We start from the raw sequence: 12,147 nt of genomic DNA, 5'->3' as shown, positions 1-12,147 counted from the left end.
ACAAGCCTCTACATCCTTACATTTGTCCTCCAGCCATCCCTGTTTAGCCATTTTGCACTTCCTGTCGATATAATTTTTGAGACGTTTGTATTCCTTTTTGCCTGCTTCATTTACTGCATTTTTATATTTTCTCCTTTCATCAGTTAAATTCAATATTTCTTCTGTTACCCAAGGATTTCTACTAGCCCTCGTCTTTTTACCTATTTGATCCTCTGCTGCCTTTACTACTTCATCCCTCAAAGCTACCCATTCTTCTTCTACTGTATTTCTTTCCCCCATTCCTGTCAATTGTTCCCTTATGCTCTCCCTGAAACTCTGAACAACCTCTGGTTCTTTCAGTTTATCCAGGTCCCATCTCCTTAGATTCCCACCTTTTTGCAGTTTCTTCAGTTTCAATCTGCAGTTCATAACCAATAGATTGTGGTCAGAATCCACATCTGCCCCTGGAAATGTCTTACAGTTTAAAACCTGGTTCCTAAATCTCTGTCTTACCATTATATAATCTATCTGATGCCTTTTAGTATCGCCAGGATTCTTCCAGGTATACAACCTTCTTTTATGATTCTTGAACCAAGTGTTAGCTATGATTAAGTTATGCTCTGTGCAAAATTCTACAAGGCAGCTTCCTCTTTCATTTCTTCCCCCCAAACCATATTCACCTACTATGTTTCCTTCTCTCCCTTTTCCTACTGACGAATTCCAGTCACCCATGACTATTAAATTTTCGTCTCCCTTCACTACCTGAATAATTTCTTTTATCTCGTCATACATTTCATCTATTTCTTCATCATCTGCAGAGCTAGTTGGCATATAAACTTGTACTACTGTAGTAGGCATGGGCTTTGTGTCTATCTTGGCCACAATAATGTGTTCACTATGCTGTTTGTAGTAGCTAACCCGCACTCCTATTTTTTTTTATTCATTATTAAACCTACTCCTGCATTACCCCTATTTGATTTTGTATTTATAACCCTGTAATCACCTGACCAAAAGTCTTGTTCCTCCTGCCACCGAACTTCACTAATTCCCACTATATCTAACTTTAACTTATCCATTTCCCTTTTTAAATTTTCTAACCTACCTGCCCGATTAAGGGATCTGACAGTCCACGCTCCGATCCGTAGAACGCCAGTTTTCTTTCTCCTGATAACGACGTCCTCTTGAGTAGTCCCCGCCCGGAGATCCGAATGGGGGACTATTTTACCTCCGGAATATTTTACCCAAGAGGACGCCATCATCATTTAATCATACAGTAAAGCTGCATGTCCTCGGGAAAAATTATGGCTGTAGTTTCCCCTTGCTTTCAGCCGTTCGCAGTACCAGCACAGCAAGGCCGTTTAGGTTAATGTTTCAAGGCCAGATCAGTCAATCATCCAGACTGTTGCCCCTGCAACTACTGAAAAGGCTGCTGCCCCTCTTCAGGAACCACATGTTTGTCTGGCCTCTCAACAGATACCCCTCCGTTGTGGTTGCACCTACGGTACGGCCATCTGTATCGCTGAGGCACGCAAGCCTCCCCACCAATGGCAAAGTCCATGGTTCATGGGGGGTATTAAACATACCGAGCAGAAATACGGAGTGTGGATGTCACCAGTCTGAGTAGCGTTACAGTGGAGTGAGGCATAGCAACAATGGAATGACAAGTGCAGGACGGTAAAATGCAGACCTTTTGACTCGTCAACAACTTGTGAGTGACAGAGTAGGACACTTTTTCCTTCACCTGGATGTCTTGGACAGGCCACTCATTGAGATATATGGGACATTCGTAGGATGAAGCGGCACAGTCACCATTACAATTGATACAGTGGGGAGAAGAAGGTGGGGAATAGCCCTCGTGAGCATCTCACTTGTGTTAACATACCTCTGCAATGCCTAATGCCTGTGTGACGTGGTTATAGTCACCGTTGGCAGTGCAGTGTTCCTGTGTACAAGTCATTGAAAGCAATAGACACTGACCCTGCTGGTCAATTCAATAAGCAGCAGTTTATTGGTGGTCCAAATGTCTTTTGTGGACTGAGAATGCAGATCACGTGTGATGTATCAGCTGTGTTTGGAGGTGATACATGGTTGTATGTTGTATGGGGGAACCAAGCAGACTATGGTGGCCTTGAAGCTTTCCCTGATACAAACATTTTGGCTTGGAAGACTTGGAGTATAGCTGAGAGAGTACAGGGTTACTGGCTAAGGTTCTGTATGGTACTTTGGTTCCAGACAAGCCATTTAACTTGTCTACATGTTTTGACAGGAAAGGCGAGTGTGATTATAATGTTGACACTGGTTTCAATGCATCCAGTTTGGAATGTACAGTCTGACTGCGATGACTTCACAGCCTGCCTTAAAATTAAATGGAAGCACTACTCTATCAAATATGAGAAAAAGAGTGCATGTAGGCACTAAGTTTTTATCAATATTTTTCTCTACCCAATGGGCAGGAGTGATGCCCTGATCACAGGGATAAGTCTGGATTTCTCCCTTTGTCAGACCATCAAACAGCCGAGTGTAAATAACACCAAGCAAAGAATTCAGCATACAATGGGCCTCGACATGAACAATCTGCAGCTCATGGTCTCGCACTTGTGTTCTTGCTTCCCGAGCACATGGTCCTAGCTTCGATTCCTGGCGGGGTCGAGGATTTTCCCTGCCTCGAGATGACTGGGTGTTTGTGTTGTCCTCATCATTTTATCATCATTCATGGCAGTGGTGAGAATAGACTGAGCAAAGGTTGGGACTTTGTATGGGTGTTGATAACCGTGCAGTTGAGCGCCTCACAAACCAAACATCATCATCGACATGAACAGTACAGTCTTGGAGGAGCGAAGGTGTAAACAGCTGTTGGGATTGAAAATTACAATTGCTCCATAAGCAGAATCCCTTTACATAAGTGAGAGTAGGATTTTGCATGGCCTGAAATTATATCAAAACCTTTCTGAATAATAAACAGATTAACCATAGCAAAGGTCTGATCTTCTTTGGTATGCAATACCACAGGAACCAAGTTGCGGCTGTGAGAGCCTTTGAATCTTAGCCTCATGCTGTATATGTTGGTTTATGCTTAGTAGATGCAGACTGAAATGGTGATTGGCACATAACGAGAAAAAAAAAAAAAAAAAAAGATTGCCAGTGTCTCCGATGGTGTGCTCCGATGGTGAGCTCCTTCCTCTCTGATGGGGGACAATCACCTGATCACCTGCCTTAGGGCTTTAGGTGATTGTTCACACATCAGGTCATACCTCCAGAACTCCTGACAAGAGAGACCAATTGGCAATTTGGGAAGGTAACAGCTCAGGCAATCACCCCTCCCTGAACCTGGCTTGTATCAGGTGGTACTTGCGAACCCTACCTGTCGACCCTGGTGTGGGAATTAATGTGTTACCCAATCACCTGTTATGGGTCAAATGTGTGGGCTGGTCTTCGAGAGCACACAGGGAGGAAGAAGAAACAAAGAGAAATCTCAAATGCCAAAGTGGAGGATGGGGAGGAGATGGGGAAAAGAGAGAGAGAGGGAGAGAGAGAGAGAGAGAGAGAGAGAGAGAGAGAGAGAGATGAGGGTCTGTTCCAACACTGGACTACTGAAACTTCACAACACAGTCCTGAAACTATCCAAGACATGTTCCCCTAGGGAGGGGAAAAAGAAAAGCAGGAGGATAGACATGCAGCACAGAAAGGTTGGTTGATTTGGGGGAAGGGACCAAATGACGAGGTCATTGGTCCCATAGGATTAGGGAAGGATGGGGAGGAAGTCGGTCATGCCCTTTCAAAGGCTTTTGCCTGAAGCAATTTAGGGAAATTTTGGAAAATCTAAATCAGGATGGTCGGACGCGGGTTCGAACTGTCGTCGTCCTAAAAATGAGTCCAATGTGCTAACCACTGTGCCATCTCGCTCAATATCACGGCAAGGGAAGAGACACTGCAAAGGCTGGGGGGGAGGGGGGGCGGGGCCTTGGTAGCCAAATATAAACTCACCAAAGATTGGAGAGTGGTGGACCCCTGAGGGGGTGGGGTGCAGGGTGAATTAAATAATGGATGGAATGCATGGGAAATAGTTATTTTACTCACAGCTACAAGTAAACTGATAAGGAGGTGCCAGATCCCACTTTGTTAGAAGCTCTGACAGCTCCAGTTCTCTTCAGAAGGAGGGATGAAGGTGGGCCACTGCAGGCATCCACTCTATTGAGCCTAAGACACTAGCTGCCTTAAGCTGTTTTGGTACTGTTTATTTATTTTTTAGGGTAAAAGGGAAGGCCTTTATTTTATACCTCCTACTTACGGATTTATAAACAAAGACCTTGAATGGAGTTGCTAGTGTTGCCATCTTTGGTTGCTACCTAACTGCTCAAGGAGCAGTCACCATGGAGTCGCACATTGGGCTTGCAAATTGCTTCATCAATCACATCATGGTAGGAGCTACCAATGTCTTTATGTGATTTTGCAGCTCACTTTTGTGCATTCAGTCATCCTCATGGTGTGACGAGAAGGTGTTGTCTTGTCCACACATCAGGGATGAAAGCTGCTCAGCCTGCTGTTGGCTCCAGTCTCCAATCTCGTGTGGGGTATTTATACACCCAAATCCATATCTGAGTAAAGTTTTGCAAGCATTGCCTCCACACCCCACATCATTCCCACCTCCACCCCCCCTCCCCCCATACACACACACCTGACTGAACCAGACTACAAAGACTCTATGACAAGCTAAGCTGCAACTTCCTGTACTTGTGCCATACAGTTGAGAACTGCAGGGTCCATGTAAATTGGTCAGGTGTGCATTACATGTGGGATGCTCACAAGAGGTTTTCAGATTAGGCAACTCTCCATCCAATCCAGATAACAAACAACAGCTGTAGGAAACCCAGAAATATCTGTGTAAGATCTGAAGAAACGCCTCCTACAGGTGAGAGCATTAAAATCCCAACTGTTAACTGCCAAAGCATTTGCAATGAAGATTCAGAATTGGAAGCACTCCTGAACAGCAGTGAAGTTCACATAATACTAGGTACAGAAAGCTATTTGAAGCCTGAAATTGATGGCAGTCTGATTTTTGGGGTAAATTTGAGTGTCTACTGATAGGATGAGCAAATGGGAACTGGAGGTGGTGTATTTAATGCAGTAGACAAGGAACTCAAATCCATGCAAATGAAATTACAGTTGCAGGTGAGATTGTTTGGACAAGACTCAGTATGGGGGGTGGGGTGGGGTGGGGGAGGGGGGGGGGGGGCATAAAATGATAATTGGATCCTTCTCAGATTCATCTCCCAACGTAACCAAAAAGTCAGAGAAAATCTCGCTTCACTTTTATGTAATTTCCCCAATCATACTTTAATCATAGGTGGAGACTTGAATTATCCAACAATCAATTGCAAAAATTACAGTTTTGCTAGTGGTGGGCATGGTAAGATATCCTGCAAAACATTACTAAATGCCTTCTCTAAAAACTACCTAGAACAGGTAGCTAGAAATCACACTCATGATAAAAATACAGAGAATCTGGCAACAAATAAACCTGACCTCTTTAAAGATGTCCACATTGAAACTGGTATCAGTGACCATGACACAGTTGTGGCAATAATGATTACCAAAGTACAACTAAAACAAGCAGAAAGGTATATATGCTCAGTAAACTAGATAAAAAACAGTAGTGTCATATCTCAATGAAGATGTTGAGCATAGGGCAGGAGCATGTAGAGGAACTATGGCTCAAGTTTAAAAGAATAGTTGAACATACACTGGATAGATATGTACCCAGTACAACAGTTCATAATGGGAAGGAATCTCCATGGTATAGTCATTGTCAAGAAACTTTTAAATAAACAAAGATTACTTCATAATAGGTGTAAAACAAAGAGTATGGCTATAACATAGATACAGAGATGCTGAATGAAATACCTTTAGCTGTCAAGAGTGCAATGCGTGATACCTTTGACGACTACCTTAGTAGAACATTGTCACATGATATCTCACAAAATTCTGGTCATGTGCAAATGCTGTTGGTGGCACCAAAGTTATTGTCCAGTTCCTAGTGAATGAGACAGGAACTGAAACTGAGGGTAGCAGACCAAAAGCTGAAAAGCTTAACTCTATTTTCAAATGTTCCTTTACAAAGGAAAACCCAGGAGAATTAGCCCAGTTTAATCCTAATACTACTGAAAAGATGAATGAAATAAGTATTAGAGTCTGTGGTGTTGAGAAACAGCTGAAATCATTAAACCTGAGCAAAGCTCCAGAGCCCGAGGAATCCCAATCAGATTCTACACTGACTTTGTGGCTGAGTTAGACCCTCTTCTAACTACAATCTATCATAGATCCCTCAAAGTCACATATGTCTACAAGAAGTGAAATGATCCACAAAACTAATGCCCAACATCCTTGAATCGGTTTGTTGTAGAATCTTAGAACATACTCTAAGCTCAAACATAATGATGTATCTTGAACAGAATGACCTCCTCAATGCTAGCCAGCATGGATTCTGAAAACACTGATTATGGGAAACCCAACTGCACTTTTCTCATGACTTACTGAAAGCCTTGATCAAAGCAATCAGGTAGATGCAGTATTTCTTGATTTCCAAAAAGCAGTTGACTCAATACCACACCTAAGCTTATTGTTAAAAGTACGATCATATGGGATATCGAGTGAAATTTGTGACTAGACTTAAGACATTTTCGTAGGGAGGATGCAGCATGTTATCTCGGAAGGATAGTCATTGTCAGGTGTAGAAGTAGCCTTGATGTGCCCAGGGAAGCGTGTTGGGATGCTTGCTGTTCACGTTGTATATTAATGACCTTTCAGACAATATTAATAGTAAAATCAGGCTTTTTGCAGATAATGGAGTAATCTACACTGAAGTACTATTTGAAAGAAACTGCATAAATATTCAGTCAGATCTTGAACAGATTTCAATGTCATCCAGAGACTGGTAACTTGCTCTAAATGTTCAGAAATGTAAAATTTTGCACTTTATGGAACAAAAATGAGTCACAATTTGAATCGACCAACTCATACAAATACCTGGGCATAACACTTTGTACAGACATGAAATAGAATGATCACATATGTTCAGTAATGGGTAAAGCAGGTGACAGACTTCGATTTATTGGTAGAATACTGGGTAATTGCAATCAATCTACAAATGGTACTGATGACAAATCACTTGTGCCACTGGTTCTGGAATATTGCTCAGTGTGGAACCAGCACCAGATAGGACTAACAGGGGATATTGAACATATACAGAGAAGGGCACCACAAATGGTCACAGGTTTGTTTAATTCTTGGGAGAGTGTCATGGAGATACTGAAGGAACCGAACTGGAAGACACCTGAAGATAGATGTAAACTATCCCTAGAAAGTCTATTAAAAAACTTTCAAGAACCAGCTTCAAATGATAACTCTAGGAATATACAACAACTTGCTATGTATGCTCACAAAGGAATCATGAGGAAAAGATTAAAGAATTACTATACGCAAAAAGTCATTCAAACAATAATTGTTTCCGTGCTCCATCTGTGAATGGAACAGGAAGAGACCCTAATAATTGATACAAATACTAACAAAGAGATAGAGGGGCTGGACAGTACTTACCTCAGCTCAGTACAGCCGATAGATACACATAAAATAGAACTGAAAATTTACATTCCTAGCTTTCGGAACTTTGTTCCTTCATCAGGGAGGAGAGAGGGGAAAAAAGGGAAGAAGGGAAAGTGGATTCAGTTACTCACAACCCAGGTTATGAAGCAACAGGGAAAGGTAAACAGGGAGGGTAGCAAGGATGGAGGCATGGTTGTCAGAGGGAAGCCAAAGATATTCTACTGTAAGTACTGTGCCAGCTTCAAACCAAAGAGGATGCATACAGAAGTAAAGAGGTATATAGTATAAAGATAAACACAACTATGTAGGATGAAAAGATGCGTGAATGGCTAAAGAGGAAAGGGAAAGAGGAGAAGACTGAAGAGTGAATGGAAGTGAGGTTGTTTAACATAGGTTCAGTCCAGGGGGATGGCGGGATGAAAGGATGTGTTGGAGTGCAAGTTCCCATCTCCGCAGTTCAGAGGGACTGGTGTTGGGTGGGAGAAGCCAAATGGCACATACTGTGTAGCAGGTTCCTAGGTCCCTAGAATTATGCTGGAGGGCATGCTCCGCTACTGGGTATTGGGCATCTCCTAGGCGGACAGTTCGTCTGTGTCCGTTCATGCGCTCAGCCAGTTTGGTTGTTGTCATGCCGATGTAAAAGGCTGTGCAGTGCAGGCATGTCAGTTGATAAATGACATGTGTAGTTTCACACGTAGCCCTGCCTTGAATTGTGTATGTTTTACCAGTAGCGGGGCTGGAGTAGGTGGTTGTGGGGGGATGCATGGGGCAGGTTTTGCAGCGGGGTCGGTTACAGGGGTAGGAACCGCTGGGTAGAGAAGGTAGTCTGGGAATATTGTAGGGTTTAACAAGGATGTTACGGAGGTTAGGGGGGACGACGAAAGGCAACTCTGGGTGGTGTGGGGAGAATTTTGTCAAGGGATGATCTCATTTCAGGGGTTGACTTGAGAAAGTCATATCCCTGGCGGAGTAATTTGTTGATGTTTTCGAGGCCAGGATAATATTGGGTGACAAGGGGGATGCTTCTGTGTGGTCTGGGGGTAGGAACATTGTTGTTGGACGGGGGGGAATGTATTGCTCGGGAAATCTGTTTGTGGACAAGGTCTGCAGGATAGTTGCGGGAGAGGAAAGCACTGGTCAGGTTATTGGTGTAGTTGTTGAGGGATTCGTCACTGGAGCAGATTGGCAAACGTATCTGCTCCAGTGACGAATCCCTCAACAACTACACCAATAACCTGACCAGTGCTTTCCTCTCCCGCAACTATCCTGCAGACCTTGTCCACAAACAGATTTCCCGAGCAATACATTCCTCCCCGTCCAATAACAATGTTCCTACCCCCAGACCACACAGAAGCATCCCCCTTGTCACCCAATATTATCCTGGCCTCGAATACATCAACAAATTACTCCGCCAGGGATATGACTTTCTCAAGTCAACCCCTGAAATGAGATCATCCCTTGACAAAATTCTCCCCACACCACCCAGAGTTGCCTTGCGTCGCCCCCCTAACCTCCGTAACATCCTTGTTAAACCCTACAATATTCCCAGACTACCTTCTCTACCCAGCGGTTCCTACCCCTGTAACCGACCCCGCTGCAAAACCTGCCCCATGCATCCCCCCACAACCACCTACTCCAGCCCCGCTACTGGTAAAACATACACAATTCAAGGCAGGACTACGTGTGAAACTACACATGTCATTTATCAACTGACATGCCTGCACTGCACAGCCTTTTACATCGGCATGACAACAACCAAACTGGCTGAGCGCAGGAACGGACGCAGACGAACTGTCCGCCTAGGAGATGCCCAATACCCAGTAGCGGAGCATGCCCTCCAGCATAATTCTAGGGACCTAGGAACCTGCTACACAGTATGTGCCATTTGGCTTCTCCCACCCAACACCAGTCCCTCTGAACTGCGGAGATGGGAACTTGCACTCCAACACATCCTTTCATCCCGCCATCCCCTTGGACTGAACCTACGTTAAACAACCTCACTCCCATTCACTCTTCAGTCTTCTCCTCTTTCCCTTTCCTCTTTAGCCATTCACGCATCTTTTCATCCTACATAGTTGTGTTTATCTTTATACTATATACCTCTTTACTTCTGTATGCATCCTCTTTGGTTTGAAGCTGGCACAGTACTTACAGTAGAATATCTTTGGCTTCCCTCTGACAACCATGCCTCCATCCTTGCTACCCTCCCTGTTTACCTTTCCCTGTTGCTTCATAACCTGGGTTGTGAGTAACTGAATCCACTTTCCCTTCTTCCCTTTTTTCCCCTCTCTCCTCCCTGATGAAGGAACAAAGTTCCGAAAGCTAGGAATGTAAATTTTCAGTTCTGTTTTATGTGTATCTATCGGCTGTACTGAGCTGAGGTAAGTACTGGCCAGCCCCTCTATCTCTTTGTTAGTATTTGTTTCACATCTTATATGAGATTTTCCATTAATCATAATAATTGATACAATGGGACCTATCCTCTGCCATCAACTTCATGGTGGTTTGCAGAGTATGGATGTAGATGCAGACACCCTGATACGTGTTTGCAAATACAGTGCAACAGAAGTCACTGTCAGCATGTTAGCCGCGTGGAATTAGCCGAGCGGTCTAAGGCGCTGCAGTCATGGACTGTGCGGCTGGTCCCGGCGGAGGTTCGTGTCCTCCTCGGGCATGGTTGTGTGTGTTTGTCCATAGGATAACTTAGGTTAAGTAGTGTGCAAGCTTAGGGACTGATGACTTTAGCAGTTAAGTCCCATAAGATTTCACACACATTTGAACATTTTTTCAGCATGTTTTCATCCCATTTGACTGCATTTGGAACTTAGAGCACAGATATTTCAAAAGAAATAAATGGTGTGCTATTTCTTCTTTTGTACAGAAAGCTCAAAATGGAAATGCAGTTAAAAAAATATTACTGAGGGACATGCAAGCCTGCAAATCTGTACACGAGCCAGCCCTGGTAGGAAGCACGAAATGTAAGAAACAAGACTGATCGTAAAAATATTTGTACAGTATAACCCTTCTTTAACGTTCCTGCAATTAACATTTTCCCACTATTTATGACATTTTTTTATCATTCCTGTCAAATTTCCTATGCCCACAATGTTAATTTGCACCGAATTTTGTGTCAACATATTTATAATTTTCCAGCGATTTAAGCAGTAGGAAAAAACGTTCGTGGAGAAAAAATGAGTCTGGCATTATGTTGGCCATCCAGTAGTCTTTACAAGTAGTATGTGGTTAAGTTTCTTGACACCTGGACACACTACTCAGCGGATTTGAAATGGTAAACATGTAAAAGTTGGAACAATTTGTGCCGTATCTCCTGCCGCTGCTAAGCTCTACTTGGTGTGGTGGCTGATGGGAGTAACTAGGTTCGTTCGAATGGAGATATCATGACCAATCACAACCATTTCCAAACTGTCTCTACTGTGCAAATGCAGTTTTGTGATTGTTGTGATCACTGTGACACCTTTGTCAAACCACTTTTAGTGTGTTTCGGTGTTTGGCCACTTGGAGCGCTAGTTGACACCATCATTCACTTTGCATTGCTCAAATGTTTCCAGTTTAAACACAGTGCAAGTTATGTATTTTTTTCATGCTGAGAAAAACGTGTTTCAAGGATTTATTCTCATTGTCAAGTGAAGTATTTAGGTATGTATTTTTTGTGCTGTTACACAAACAAACAATGTAAATGATAGTTTGCACGTGTGTGATGATTTTCTACATAACTGAGGAGGCACAGTACCTGATAACCTCAAAAAGATGAGTACAGTGCAAGAGACGCAGAATAACACATATTCAAACACCACACAAAATATTTATGTACATATTTGCACTTGACAACAAGAAAAAAATCTCGAAAAAAGTCGTGTTAAGCATGAAAAAATATGTAACTAGTGCAGTATTTCATTATTTAAATAATGAATGACAGCTACAGGATTTCAAAAACATCAATTATGACTTATGAAATTGAGTCATACATTCCTACTTTCCCCACAGTTATCAGTTCCAGTTACATCAGCAGTTTTTATTAGATAACAAACTTTTACTAGATAATAAACAAGTCTTTTGATGCCCGTTATGTACATATATCATACATAAGGTGCGAAAATGCAAGAGGGTATCCTGAAAACGTTATTTCCCACATTTTACACAATTTTTTGAAGCTCATTGAGAAGCATAAAAGCTGGGTTTCATGGCACTTAGAAAATATGTTTGACTGGCACTGGTGGCCCTCAAGGAAGGAGTCCAAATATACACATGCAAGACTATTTTTACAAGGTTGGGCAGGAGTTATATGTGTTTTACTTTCTGACGGAGCACAAGAACATGTCTACAGTAAAATACTCACTCAATGCCACTGAGTTCAATTTTGATGAAACTTGTCACAGTTTTACGGTCATAGTTTGCGGTCAGAAAAGAGGCATGTAAATGTACTGGTCACTGTATTAAAAACACTCTCTCACTATAAGACTTCAATGCTATTTATACATATGCCAGCAAAATTACCTAAATAACCACACATATTAACATACTAGCAGACAAGCCATCACTTGGGTTGAG

General features: G+C 42.7%; 1 protein-coding gene across 1 annotated transcript in view; it reads right to left on the bottom strand.

Annotated features, from left to right (window-relative positions):
* The window catches only part of LOC124595444 (mediator of RNA polymerase II transcription subunit 12), a 371,808-nt gene that overhangs the window by 322,881 nt on the left and 36,780 nt on the right, over positions 1 to 12,147 (bottom strand). The window lies entirely within an intron of this gene.

This window comes from Schistocerca americana, chromosome 2, assembly GCF_021461395.2.
Source record: "Schistocerca americana isolate TAMUIC-IGC-003095 chromosome 2, iqSchAmer2.1, whole genome shotgun sequence".
Lineage (NCBI taxonomy): Eukaryota > Metazoa > Arthropoda > Insecta > Orthoptera > Acrididae > Schistocerca > Schistocerca americana.
This window is presented reverse-complemented; position numbering and strand designations above follow the sequence as displayed.